This window comes from Strigops habroptila, chromosome 1, assembly GCF_004027225.2.
Source record: "Strigops habroptila isolate Jane chromosome 1, bStrHab1.2.pri, whole genome shotgun sequence".
NCBI classification, from domain to species: domain Eukaryota; kingdom Metazoa; phylum Chordata; class Aves; order Psittaciformes; family Psittacidae; genus Strigops; species Strigops habroptila.
Window position 1 is genome coordinate 19,734,036 of NC_044277.2, and position 12,972 is coordinate 19,747,007.

Below are 12,972 nucleotides of genomic sequence, written 5' to 3' on the forward strand. Positions count from 1 at the left end.
CGGTGTATGAATGGAGTGGAGGAGACAACCTCACCAGCTCCTTTAAACTGAAAATTTTCGTAGTATGACTTTCCCTTGATTTCCCACTGCTAACGACACTTGTTGTTTACATAGTGCTGAACTTACTATTTCCTTGCAGGAAGTGAATGACACAGAAGCTGAAGGTTTTCATAATTGTAACAACAAAATACGATGGCGTTTAACTCTCTTGCATTTGTAATGCAACTCTGTTGACTGTTTAGTCTTGAATTCTTTTATAAAATGTTCCCTGCTACACTGAAAAAAAATCACACTTGCTTTCTGTGAATTCAGATCAATGAAGAACAGCATTTGAGGAAATGCTGTGTCAGAACTATCATCAGTACTCTTCAAATTATGTAAGATGACTGATCTGTTATTTTGGTGCTTTGCAGAGCTAGCAATATAATCTCTAAGTACACCATTCAAACTGAATACTTACTAGGAAGACACATAGTTTCAGAGTTTTTCATTTTGATACTTTTAAAGTCTACTGAAATTAAGAAACTGGCATTTTCTTTGTTTATTTCCATCATTTTATATGACCTGATTGTTGAAATTTTCTGTATTTTTATTTTTTTAAAAATTATGACAGCAAATCCAATAGTAAATGGGTTATCTAACAGCTGTTCTACATTTTTCAATTTACCAGTCTTTGATGATGTCTTGTTTCAAACAGTATTTTTCTGATGAAGATACTGTGTGATCCCTTTGTATTTCTGCAACAGTTAACTTGATTTTTCAATTTGTCAGTAATTACTCTTAAAGGTCTGTCTGCTGAGCAAGCCAAATAAACGTAGGTAGTCATTCTACCTGTGGTAAAACTCAGATGTCCTCTAGTATAACTAGTACAAGCTACTCTTCTGAATTAAAAATGTACAGAGGAAGATTCTTACAAGTTAAGCTACTTTGGAGAGGATGAAATATAGTTCAGATAACCTGGCAGATGAAAGACTGGCAGTATAATGCTATAAAAGTGAAATGTGATTGTAAACTCCCTTCTCCTTGCAGCTGCTCATTGCTAGCACTGCTCACACCTTGATACAAGTACATGTACAGTCAAGCTGGTGAGCAGAGGTATGGGTGTGGGCTCAGACCTTTGTCCTGGCAGCCTCTGTACACTGGCATCATTATAGAGCTCCTTACAGTGGCCAAATCTGTGTTGTAGCCACCTGGCATATGTGCCTCATTCCAGATGTACTTCACCTCCTGCATCCATATGCACTGCAGTTTTTTGGTAAGGAAGCACTGGAGTTACCTGGCAGGATCTTTCTATTTCACCTCCAGAGCAAAGCCCACCACCCAGCACACATTCGCTTCTGCCACAAGGAACATCTGAGCGACCACGTGTGACAGATGGTAGTCATCTCCATAATCCCCTGCAAAATACTCAGAGACTGCAGCAATAAATGCAGTGTAAAAACGGATGTTGAACAAAATAACACAAAGCATTGTCTGCTCCCACAGGAGTTCATGGGTAATTTGTTGTTGACTTCAAATTCATGCAAAATTCCACCCATGCTATTTCAAGATAATTGGAAAGTTTTCTTGAAAATTCTATCAAATTTGGAACATCTTTTTCCCATAATGAAGACTTTCTCTGTATTTAACAAGGCAAGTTTGGATTTTGCTGTTTATCCTGTACTGTCTCACTGGAGAGGGATCTCAAATTCATGCTGATACTGACTATGGAATTTCTGCTCTCTCCATGACTCCTAATGTCCTAAAAGATTTTATAGGTGTATCTACATAGCTATCTGATCTAATTCTGAACTAAAATATTAAGGTTTCATATGCCTTTGCATCTGCATCCTTTGACTTGTAATTATTCATCCTTACTGGTGTAGATACATACAGATTTTCTTATTTATTACCTTAATTAAGGTCACTATAATTCAAGATATGTTTAGCAAATTGTAATTACTAGTATTTCTTTGTACATAACAAAAAATTAATCAATCCATCTTTTTATTTCCAATTCCTTAGATATGATTCTGGCTCTCCCTTACCTTACAAAATATAATTACAAGTCATTCAGTAATTTTATTAGTGAATACCCTGAGGACTGTGGGATGCATATCTTCTAGACTGACTCATCTTTATATATTCTGTTTCTTCATGTATTCCCTTACCTGCCAGATCACCAGATATAATGACATAATCTTCATTACTTAATTAAAATTATTAGTCAAGGGGCTTCTACCCTAGACATACAGCTTCCGTGCAGACTGTTGAACAGATTAGCAACAGGTTTAAAGAATAAACCATTTGACACTGGGAATATTATCTGCTAGTCACCTAAGAACAGTTGGAGAATAAATACCCATTTATTATTTGGAGAATGCCATGTAATGAACAAGCACAAAGACAAGAATGAAGGCTGTATGCACTTCCATTGCTAAAATTTATTCACTTTTGAATACACTGAAGTTTAACGTACTTTTTTTCTTTAAATTATGTATGTATATATATGTATACCAAAAAAGTCTGTATGTTCTTTATGTGGGCTGGGGGCACGGGGGAAGATCTTGAAATTCCAATGAAACCTGATTTGCAAGCAATTTGCACTAGCAGCTATAAATTTCACTCAAGAGATTTCCAAGTGTTTGGTGCACACCAATACACGCGGAGCACTTCCTAAGACATGAAAGTTAATGGCTGCAGTAAAATGAATCAGAGGCCTTATCCTGATGCAGGATATTTGCATGTCTACTCTCTGTGAATCCTGACTTCATGGATGAGTCTTCTGCTTTTGCACTGTCCTTGTATTTTGAAAAGAAAGTAGATCAATAGGCCTTCTACTAATGAGTTACACTAACAGCCTCCTGAATTTCCAGACATACATTTAACGAATGTACTCGTCTTTTACAGAGGCAGTCCTTTAATGCAGTTTACTATACACGTAGCATACTTGAAATCAGAATCCTTGAGCTATGGGCACTGTGCATTCATGCAATGAGACATTCACAATCAAAATCTTCCCAGTTTAAATGGAAACAGTGGGCAAAGGGGCATTGCCTCATTCTTTACGTTGGAAATCGAGATTCAGAAGGGCTTTGGTTTTTCTCAAGGTCACTGAGGATAACTGTATCAGAGTCAAAAAGTTATCTTTTGATTTTGTGCCAGTTTGTGATAGCTCCCGTGGAAGTCCTGTCAGCAGCACTCCAATCTCGTATTATTCTTAACCTTACTTTTTTTTCTTTTCTGGCAAAGCCTAAATGTCACAAATTGTCACACAGCTAAGAAGATCTTACAGCTAGGCTTGAGTATCCTATGCAGAATTGTCAGTACTGAATGTGAGACTTTAGACTGGGTCTGTTTAATGGGTAGTTCAAGGAGGCAGCAAATTGAAATATATGCGATACGTTCCATTTCTCTGTGCTATTGGTTGGAAGAGCAAGAAATAAGTAACTAATGAGCAGAGCTTTAGAGTCCACAGAAAATTTGCAGCAATATATGGAGCTTTCAGTGACCTTTCCTTTGTCAGGAAACTTTAATCCTTAAAGCAACAAGTGCCACGTCTGTACCGAGTCTGCCCAGGAGAAGCCAGCGTATTCACTGCAAACAGCAGCTGAACTGGGGTTTGTCTTGATAGGTTTCTTGATGTCCCAGACTGCTGGAATGAAGTTTGATAGTTCTGTCCCTATTTTCACCAGGTTTTATCTCCTCCTACAGGAAGAAATTGCCAGACCAAGACACAGATTTGTTCCTGCATTTTATGTCCACATTCGGGCTAGGAAGTTGAAGTCTTCCAAGGAAGCAACCAAGTGAGTTTTATCTTCTGCTCAGTGTCTACAGCAGCTTCTCTAGAAAGCTTTATCTGTTTAGGGGATTTAGAGATTAACAGCATGGCCAGAGTGTATACCGCCTCTGGACACACAGATTAAGTGTAAGGAAATATTGGCTTCCCCTCAGTTTTTATCCTTCCAGCTCTAGATCTGTGATGAACAAGGAGGGGGAAAAAGGCACACCAGGGAGTAAAATGAGAGACTGGTGCTGCAGTGTCAGCTAGCTGGGCTTCTGTGACACAGACCTGTCACCAGGGACAGAATTGCAGATAGCGACGGAGTGTTTATTACTGACACAGCCTTTGTCTTTACCCTTTTGCCCTGGACAGTCATGAATAAACAAGTAAAATTCGAGCACCGTGAAAAAGAACAAAATGCCTTTCTGAATTTTAAGAGCTTTACGTGCTAGTTCAGAAGAAAATGATCCCAGCTGCCAGAATTTCCAGGAGTCCCAGATATCTCCTGCAATGCAATTATGCAGGCTCAATAGAAAACTATTCTGCACATTTGGAGCTAAAGGACAATATAATAAATGACTGCAGTGAACTACATTGCTGTTGCATCAGATTGCATCTGAATGCACTACTAGTGGGTTTTCTGGTGCTGGAAATCTGCCCTTCAGGATCTCATTGTCCTCTTGTTCGTTTGCTTACATCCTCCTTGATACCACAATACCAGTGTGAGTCCAAGGTAGATTAGAAGCAGCTGTTTGGTAGCAAACAAACAAAAGCCTTTGTCTGTTAACCGTTATCACTTTTTTCCAGTGGGGAAAAAAAAGCACCACCTGTCTGTTTGTAGACAAGTGAAACTTCATCAAATGGTGGAACTTTTTTACAAATGGAAAATCTGAGGCTTCATCCAAGAGTGGTTTCAGGAAAACCTGGTATTAGTGGACCTTTGTTTACTTTGAGGAACAACGCTAATGCCTGCAGTTCATGGTACAGACTGTAGTTCTGAAGTCTCTGAATACTGCCATGAAAATATTTCAGTGTTATTGTGCTACTGCTCACCTGGAGTGCGTCAAAGACTTCTACAAGCCTGACAGAATATATTGAAAACATCATTTCAATACATAAGCAGCATAATATACTAGGACTAAAGCTTGAAAGGGAAAAATAAAGTGCAAAACTGTCTGGCACAGTGGAAAACTAAAATGTAAAACAACAAAGTCTAGTCCTAAATGTATTTTTTAGTATATTGGAATGATTCTTCAAATGATCATGCTAATTGTAACCCACCGATCTCTGTGGCTACTGAGGAACAGGGAATACGTAGCAGTCTCTTCTGCTGTGGATCTCCCAGCTTCACTCACAGCAGATGCACTGAAAAATGCAAATTGAATTTAGACACCCAGGTCTTAATTTACTCCTGTAGCTCTAATGACTAGATGTAAAATGTACTGTTGGTATGTTCCCTGAAGAATAGGTGACAGAATGTGAATGTCATAATCTTAATCTTCCTTTCATATTTTCTTGTATTTTAATTAAAAAATGGAGAAATGCTAAAAAAAAAAAAAAAAGTAGGACATCTTTCTTTACTACAGGATATCACTCTACCACAAGGTCCAATTAAAATATTGAATGATTAAACTGAAGACATTTTATTTTAATTTATATTGCTGAACATTGCTCTTGAATATACATCTTGAATATGTATATCTTCAGGAATATGCATGAAGTCTTGAAATGCACTTACTCTGTCTTCTGTGCAGTTTAATATAGGTTTGCTTTTACAAATGAAAGTTAATTTGTACATTAAGCTTCAGGTAAAGGCAGTTTTGTCAGAGTAGACTAGAATGGTCTATGAAATAAACTAAAAGAATACATTAACTGCTTTGAGTTCTGATTTACATGTTTATTTTACGCACACTTCAAAACTAAAAAGTTCACATTCATCTTGGGGACCTCCAGAGCTTTGCAAATCCCTGGCACTCTTAATGTAGTACCACATGTTTTTTGACTTGGCTTGAATGGGTGAGCATATGATTGTATTGCCGAGTTTTATGAGTCAAGTCATATGCAAAGTCTTATTGAGAGTCTTACAATTTTTTAATAACCATGTGATTTGGAGCAAGAGAAGGCAAGACCTAGAATGGCTGTTTGGAATAGGTATTATTAAGATCAAGGTACCTAAATAAGAGTGGAAGGTATTACAATGTATATTAACATAAAATATATACACACACATATATATACACACACATGTTTGTGTGTGCCTACTATCATTTTGACAAAATAACTGTCTTGTTCAGAAGCTTAGGAGGAAAAGTGTAGCAGCCCTTGGAACAATTTTCCTCAAGCCAGTAGCTGTCAGTTACTGTGTCTGTATTTAGCAGCCTGAGACAAGCTCTTAGAAGCCCTCTCCTCTAGCCATGGCTAACCTGTGGGTCATGTGAAGGTCTTACTACAGTTAGTTACATGATCTGACTCACAGTTCTCATGAACCTTCACCTAAGAGATATCATTACCTTTGGGTTTAAGACTGGAGTTCCTCTTGCCAAATCCAGTTCAATCAGGTATTAAGAGCCAAATTATGACATAAAAGGATAATGTATACTGGATGAAACAATGGAAAGAAAGAGTAACTCTGAACTAATGTAATCCCTCTTTGAACATTTAGCTCCTGTAGGGGTTCCTCCTTTGAAGCTAGCAGCTATCCAACAGAGTACCCACCTCTACAAGTTTATACCGCAAGGCTTTCTCCAAATTGCAACTCACATCTATGAAATGGTTCTAGGCATGTACCATTGAAATGGTACTATGGTACTAGGTACCATTGAATGGTACTATGAAATGGTACTAGGCAGGTACAGGTACTAAGGCAAACAAAACCTGTTAAGAATTTTAAAACAGCAAAATCAAACTGCTTGTTCTGTAAGAAAAACTAAGTACTTTAGTCTTGGTCCTGAAGAATTGTAGGCATTGTTTTTAGCATGTATTAGGGAAAGAGACTGGCTTAAATTCCTGAATGCACTAAAGGACGGCAAAACTACTCCGGCTGAGATCCTGCCCTTCAATAAAAGTCCTCCACTTGGAGGTTATAGGTGCACAGTACAAACAGATGATCTGGAACTGTGGCTAAAGATTAGCTGCGCTCAATAAGATGAAAAAATCTGACTGGGCAAAATATTAACACACCATATTGGTTGCATTTTCTTCCAGCCTTGTCAACATGCAGAACATGATTACCACTATAAAACTAGAGTTCATTCTGCTTCTTTAAAAATTGGGCTTAATCTAGAAGTAGTTCACTACATCAGACTTTATGTTCTTTCTGCCTTAATGACTGGTGGGCACACGATGTGCATGTGCAGGCCAGATGAAGGAGGTTCTAACTTAACCTAGTCAGAAATCAAGAATATTACCAGTGTCAGTATGGAACTTTAAAAGATAACTGCTTCAAAAATGTCTGTAAGAAAAAATACATTGAATTTAAAAAATGAAAAATTCCACAAAAAAATGTAGGCTTTTTAATAGCTCCTTCCACACTAGCTAATTACCCTCTTAGGTTTTGAAAACTGCTCATGTTTTCTGTTTTCTTTGCAATCATGAAGTCTTTTTTTTTTTTTTTTTTTTTTTTTGTCTTGGCTTTTTATTTCCTTTGACATATTGAGGGTTTTTATCTTTCTTTTCCTCTTGGTGTTTGGGTTTGTCTGCTCTAAAATTTAAATAGTATTAACAGTTTAGTTCTTCATTCTATCCACGAATCAGCTGAACAGTTGTGCTCTTTCTCTGACTGGATAATTACTAAATATTATTTGAAAGTTTTACACAAATATCTTTGCCTATAAATTCATTGTTTTGCCTAGCCTTTAAACTCAGACTTTTCTTGTTGGTTTATTATGTTTTATACAGTAATATGTATACATGTGTAAAAATCACACAGAGATTTCAGAGATAGAAGTTTCTTCCAGATTATCAATGAGCAGATCCTGTTCCTTAGTCCTGAGAAGCTAAATCCAAAGGTAAGAGAATGGCTAAGAGATCACTAACGACTGGAGTGAAACACCAGATTTTCTTCTGAGATGTGGTATGACTATGGTCTCAGATTCTCTCCTATCTTCTGATGCTATTCAACCATGTTAGATAACCGCTGATGCTTATCTAGTGCACTGGAAATCCTGTAGTAAAATAATGCTAATATAGTGGTTCTTAAGCCACTTCTGGGGCTGTTATTAAGGACGCAAGCAGAAAAATGAAGGTATCACCACACTTCTTGATTTCTGCCTGCCATCCAGGTCCACATCACCACAGTTAAGAGTGAAGTTGCTTTAGTTAACAGTAAGGAAAGAACAAAAGCAGTTTTAACACCAGTGGTGTTAAAGTACATGCTGTATGTACTCATCATTATGTTACACAGTGCAATTGCAGGCTGAATTATATCACACTTTGTCACATGCCTTACTCCAAATTGAAGCTACTTCTGTTGATTGTCCTTGCAGCAGCAGCAATGTACTTTAACAAATGAACAAGCTTGGGCAACATTTCCAGAAATGTCTAAAACTACAAAATTTGTTAATAGCAATTCATGCAGCATATGACAGAACTGCTATTATTGTCAGGGAAACTACAGAGCCTGTGATTATAACTCATGATTTAATCTGAACAATCAGTTGAACCTAAAACATTTGTAATAATATTTAAAGCATAATATCTGATACATATAAGAGAGATAGTCCAGATTCAGAAGACTAACAGGAAAAAACAACTACTATTACATCAGGCACATGAATTACTTTTAACTGAGGTAACAAATTTTGTAGGCAGTTCTTGAAACTTGCTTGTACACATATCCCTTTTCTCCTGCAGGAAACCCAGTTACTCTGTTTAGATTCTAGGCAAAGAGCTTATAAACTTTTTTCTTTTTTACAGCTTACAAACTGAGGACCTCTACAAAGAGGTTCTCAGCATGGAAAAAAATAAAGCATGTAAAAAGAGCAGGGACTGACTCTAAGTGGTCTGCAGTGGTCTGAAGAAAAAAATGTGAATCCCAGAAGCAGACAGTGGAGCACGGTGCTTAAACTTAACATGCCCTACAAAATTAGTTTGGGTGCAAGATACATGGATGCAGCTATATTGTGAATGGCTCCAGACATCATTTGCAGTTAACCAAGCTATATTTGGACTGTTTTCCACTGCACAATGTACAGCACATCCTATGTCTGTGTAATCCCCAGCACAATGTGACCTTACTCAATTGGCCTCTAGACCACACAACGATACTACTAATAAATATCAGGGAAATAAATGATCACTAAACACATTTGATATATTTCCTTAGTGTGCAACAGCAATACCAAAATGTACACCAGCACAATGCAAGCAGATTCTGATGTACGCTATATATTTTTAACACAATGGCCTTGATCCAGACATTTCTGGCACCATCTTCTACTGTCTTTCTTCATTTTGCAGTTAAGTTAGATAGGGTACTCTAGATTTGAGGTAGCTTTGGTGTAATATTAAAATTAACTTTTAGAAAAAAAATCTAGTTTATTAGTAACCTTTAGAAAACTGCTGTGCAAACAACGATTTGTTAAAAAATAAATAAATCACCAAATAGATGGAACAAACTATTTTTGTCCCAGTCTTCATATGCTGTGCTGCAAAACAAATGCAAATCTCTGAGAGAAATCTGCTTCCTTGGCTGCCTACTTTTTTAGGCTTTAAGTTTATAGAGAATTGATTTTGAAAACTAGCATCACAAAATAAGAATCTTTAGAATTCCATCCATGTCCTTCTTATGATAAAGTACTTGATTTCTTCGGCAAAAAACAGGTGAAGTAAATTCAGCTGTGATAGAGGTCTCACCAAAAATTAAACACTGGTAGTGAATATAGCAACATTTCTTATGACCTCACATGAAGGGAGGTTACAGGACAGAAAATAATGAGATTGGCAAAGGAAAACTACTGTTACTCCATTTAGCTGAGATCTAGTCAACATCATAAATTGTCCCCATTCTTACTGTGTATTAAAACGGAGCTGAGAGGTCACGACCAGGACTTGGTGCTAGAGAGACACTCTAAGACTGTCTCCTACAATTTTACAGTCAGAGCAGGAACAGAGAAAAGAGAATGAACTGGAAAGAACTTTTACAATGGGTCATAAAACTGCTGTTAAATCTGTGGGTGGCATTTGCTAACAGTATAGTCTGAAGTGGCGAAAGAGAGAACTGATGAGGAAGGGGTATGAAGAGAAATAAAAGAAGAGCAAGGACGGCAAGAAGGAAGCACATGTAGCAGGCACTGAAGTGAAGCTGAAGTGCCTGTAAAAAAACAGTTCTTAAAAAGAAAACAATCTTGGAAGTAAAACTGGGGGGGGGAGAGGAGGGGGGGTGCGGGAGAATGATGGGCTGATAGTGTCAGGTAATTCTTGCTGAAGCTGCTTCAGTAGCTTCATGTGCCAACCTTGAGCTTCAGACAGAAGAATGGCTGCCTGTTAGAACAATTTGGTTTGGTTCAAGGTGAACCATGTGTGCACTTTCAGAATGTTTTATCTTCACCTGTCTTCAAATACAAGAGAAAGGCAGTGTCAACTTCTGTTCCAGCTTTAAAACATTCACTATTGATAAACTTTTGTTAGTCATCTGCAGATAAGACTAAAGAAAAAACAGCAGATAAGATTAAAGAAAAAAAATGCAGTCATTATTAGAATTTCACGTATATAAAGTTATGTCTATGATTTACTACATACTTCTCAGGCATAGGAAAAATTATATTCTTCTCCCCAAACATTAAAGAGATTAAGACAGACAGCTCTCAGCAGAAGCCAGCAGAAGCCAACAGAAGGAAAAAAAAAAAAAAAAAAAGGAGTAAGACTTTTTACTCAGATAACTTTGCTAGGAAAGAAGTATTTTGAAATACTTTAAAGTTCTTAGATTGTGTGAACTTGGGAAGATGTGTTTGATATCTTGAGTGTCTTATCTGGACTACTAACCCGTTCTCTTTCCTGGACTTACAAGATCCAGATCAGCTCAACATGCAGGCAAACGGCTCCTGCAGGGTTTTTTTCTCTAGATCATTACTTCAGTATCTCACCTTTTCCTTGCCAAGCTCATTTAGTGCTGAGGCAGGACTCTTTTGCATATCATCCTTGGCTTTGCATCTTTGAGAATGATGAAAGTTGAAATTAAGCCCACGATGCCAGGGCTTGATGCTTTGCTGTCTGCTGTCACTAACAATCAACCTGGGTACATGTTAAAGAATAGCCACTTGTTTGTGCAAGTGATTGAAAGCAGTTTTGCTAAAGGAGATATTTGGGGGTTTTGGAATAGCATTTAATCTAAAAAGATAATTACTGTTGTCTTCTTCGTTATGTAACTAAAATCTATGGGAAGAGAATTGTGTCACTTCTCTCAATAACATACAACGGGTGGTAGAAACTGGGTTGACCTAGACAGACAAAAATAACTTTGGGAGGAGTGGATGAAGGCTATGGATCATGTGCTGATTTGTTTAATGTTGACCTAGCTCTATGGCAAAGAGTTTAACAGGTTCCAGCAAGGACTTGCACCCAGCATGTACAGCTGTAATTACTGTGGGAGGGTTAGAAGTCCCTATGTCTTCATAGGCTCTCTGCGGTGCCTGTTTATCAAAGCAGTAACGCCTCTCCCAGTAGCTACAGACCAGGCTTCCCGAGCACCTTTCCAGAGCCTGTTGTTAATAATTAAAAACAGAAAGAGGGATGTGATACACTGGGTAGAAAATAGGGCATCTGAGGTTTCACTGAAGAAGCTGGTTCGGCTTGCAAGTAGAAAGAAACCAAAAACCTGTTGCCTACAATGTTGTGAATGCTTTCGTTATTTGTATAATCCTACAAATGAAGGTTGTGGTTTTTTCTTCCTTAAAGTGTTAATTTTGTATGCTTACTCGTGGCTTCTGAGAGGTGGTCACATCCCTCAGAGGCTTAAACTGTCAGTGGACAAATTTACTGAAGACTATTCCATTCAGGATTATTAAACTCAATGATACGATCTCGAGTACAGGGTGTTCCTGGGCCACAACTTCTCAGACAGTTGGGGAGCATTCATGCTTGTTTACCTTCCTTCTTTGGCAACTATTATTAGTGTTGCATCTTCATCCAGATGCTCACCCTTAAATAAACCTCTCCTCCCTCCCAAAAGAGACATTCCCCAATACACTTCTCCTCCTTCCCAAATAGATAGGGATTGGGAAATAAACTTGGGAGAAATCAGAGAATAATAAATGAAAGGTAATGGCCTCAAGTTGCACTAGGGGAGGTTTAGATTGGGTATTAGGAAAAACTTCAGACGTGTAGATGTGGTGCTTAGGGACATGGTTTAGTGGTGGACCTGGCAGTGTTAGGTTTACAGTTGGATTGGATGATCTTAAGGATCTTCTCCAACTTAAATGATTCTATGAGAAAAGAGAGGAATGAGGACAAATAGTATAGAGCACTCCCCCTAGCAGTCACCATTCGTGGAGCAAGAACTCTGGTCTGCTCCATCACATCTGTTCTCATGTGTACCTACAGAGCCTTACCAAGGTAAGTTAGCTTTTGTTTTTCTCATGAATGGTAATATTTTGTTTTTTCCAAGCAGATCAGTTGATCTACTAGAACAGAGGCAGTAAACGCTTCTCCCAGCCTGCAGCAGGCACTGCAAAATTCAAGAGAAATATGAAAGTAGCACTGTGAATCCCCCTTGCTTTTGACACTTGATTAAACAGCTGAGAGCAATAGTAACTGTGCAACAGGAAAACTGTGTCATTAAAGGGTGAAAGACAGGCAACCGTAACTGCACGCAAAGCGCCACAAGGAATCTCCCTGGGGTCCGTAATTTTGGATGCTACGCATCTACAGCAGTTTGCTCCCACGGTAGTTTTTCGTCCTCGCTGGTGAAATGCAGACTCAGAGGTCAGAAACACAGCGGCCGCCAGCTGCCGGGGGTCTTTGTGCTCTACAGATGGGGTTTGATGTCACGCACAGTTTTTTCCAGTGCAGAGCGCCAGGGCACCCAAACACCCGTCTGCTTACTGTGAGTGTAAGCCGGGAATCCAGGCTGCCCTGCCGCCGGAGTGACGGGAGGATACACTCTCCTTCCCCCGTCCGAACCCTTCTCCTCGGGTCAGCGACACGGCGGCGCGGCCCGTGGGGAGATTCCGGCCCCCACGGACACGGACACGAACGCGGCCTCCGCTGACGTG